Genomic DNA, 2,077 nt, shown 5'->3' with positions numbered 1-2,077 from the left:
GACGGTTTCAATCTGTCACAGACGCCTGCAAAACTGTCAACGAAGGGTAGCCGTGATGGATTTGAATTCCGTCATGTATATCGCGTCATACTTTGACCACTGGACATTCCATGACGGTAACTCGAAACCGTCACTGATCTGTGACGGTTCTTGACCGTCAAGAATGCCACTTAACGAATGTGCTCACAACGACATTAACTTGTCTGCCACATCATCATCTGATGTGGCAGCCCATGCCACATCATCATCTGATGTGGCAGCCCATGAACTAAGTAGCCCAACTAGAATTTCGGCCCACTAACACGTCAGCCCATGAACTAAGTAGCCCAAGTAAAATTTCGGCCCACTAACACGTCAGCCCATGAACTAAGTAGCCCAAGTAAAATTCCGGCCCACTAAATTTCAGCTCGGTCTTAGACCGATAGCCCATGTAATCAACCCGATTGAAATTTTGGCCCATTAAAATTCAAGGTAGTGCAAGGCCCAACTAATTAAATTCAAGCAGAGATTAACCCATCTCACGTTTCAATTGGTATATCAAAATTTATAGCACTTTCTCAAAAAATCAAAATTTATAGCCAAAATTTTACACAAACACAGTAGAAAATAACATTTTACATAAAAGAAAAAAACATCACAAAAAATTAAAATTACATATATTTTCAGCCAATACACGAGGAGCAAAACGCTAGAAATCCAAACAAACGAAGTCTTGGAGATTCTCCGAGCTGAGAACAAACTATCCTACTTTGCAGCCACCACCCTGCTCAGCACTCGACGGACAACAAATAATATTTTGAGTAGCCGATCTTGACCGACGAGAACGCTCCAACACCATTCCAGACAACAAATTTGTGCTACTAACAATTTTTGTACAGAAAGATTTTATGCTGCACATTCACATGCCCTTCTGGACGTAGATCTAGCCATCTTCTCCGACGGCATCGAAGGGAGATGCCATATCCTCCACCATATCATCCAGATCCATGCTACTGAGTAAGCGGATCCATGCTCATCGGAGCGAGAACCATATCAGCCAGTATCTTGCCTCAACACATGCTCGACGTTGCCTGCGCGTCGACAATCCTTAGGGAAGCCGGAAAAAAATCAAAAGTAGTAGAAGGTAGGGAGGGACCTGGTGGGGCATGCGGCTCACAGCCCGTCGAGGTCGATGGAGAAGACAACGTCGAGGACGGCGTATGCGGCGGAAACGGGCCCCTCGGTGAAGAAGGGGCACGGCGCATCCCCTGGCGGCTTGGGACCGACAGCGACTGGGCACAGCTCCTCAGCCACCGCGGCGCGACTCCACCAGACGCCTTGATGCGGCCCGCTCGGTGGCTCTGCACGGCACCACCAGATGGATAGGGGGAGGTCTGGATCGTCGCTGAGCTGTTGCTGCCTTGGTCTGTGCTTCCTCCATCTTCAGACGATGTGGTGGAGTGATTGGGGAAAGAAAGTAGCAGCTAGGGGTGAGCAGCTCGGAGGGTGGTTGGGGAAGGATCTGGAGATGTGGCGGCCGCTGGGGAAAGATCTGGAGAGAAGTCGACGGCTGGGTAGGTGGAAGAAGACGAGAGAGAGGGGCAGGGGTGTGCCAGCCATTGGATCAAGAGGAGCGAACGGTTTGGATGCTCGATCCGTGGGAGGATTGGATGGACTAATCACAACGTGGTATTTGCCTCGCACGGGATCGCCACTGGGTCGCACGTACACCGCTTAATGCAAATGTTAAAATCGCTGTTGGCCTCCTGCTGCCACGTTGGTGCTTTTTTTTTGGCACCGATAGGCGCCGGTGCGCCGGCCGAATCGTTCGGCCGGTCCAGCCCCAGCCGTTGGATGTGAGCCGCGCAGCCTTTGGATCTGGTTAAAAAAATGCCCCAACAGCTTCTTCCTCGCGTGGTCAGGCCAGATCCGCATCTCTCGCTCGGGGGAGCACGGCGCGGCGCCTCCTGCCCCCTTCTGCAGCCATCCTCGTCGCCGAGCCCCACCCCTCGCCGGCCTTCCTCATCGCCGGTCCCCCGCCCTCGCCGGCCGTCCTCGTCGCCAGTCCCCAACATCCCCGGCCGTCCTCGTCGTCGCC

General features: G+C 52.5%; 1 long non-coding RNA gene across 1 annotated transcript; it reads right to left on the bottom strand.

Annotated features, from left to right (window-relative positions):
• Window positions 1-535: 535 nt before the first annotated feature.
• Window positions 536-1,613, bottom strand: LOC119355880. The gene is made up of 2 exons (XR_005171727.1): window positions 1,136-1,613; window positions 536-1,070 (listed from the first exon to the last, which is right to left on the bottom strand). It is a non-coding gene; the product is annotated as an uncharacterized LOC119355880 (long non-coding RNA).
• Between the last annotated feature and the right edge of the window lie 464 nt (window positions 1,614-2,077).

Source organism: Triticum dicoccoides, chromosome 2A (genome assembly GCF_002162155.2).
Source record: "Triticum dicoccoides isolate Atlit2015 ecotype Zavitan chromosome 2A, WEW_v2.0, whole genome shotgun sequence".
NCBI lineage: Eukaryota > Viridiplantae > Streptophyta > Magnoliopsida > Poales > Poaceae > Triticum > Triticum dicoccoides.
Note: the sequence above shows the minus strand (reverse complement) of the source record. Positions and strands in the feature narration are given on the sequence as shown.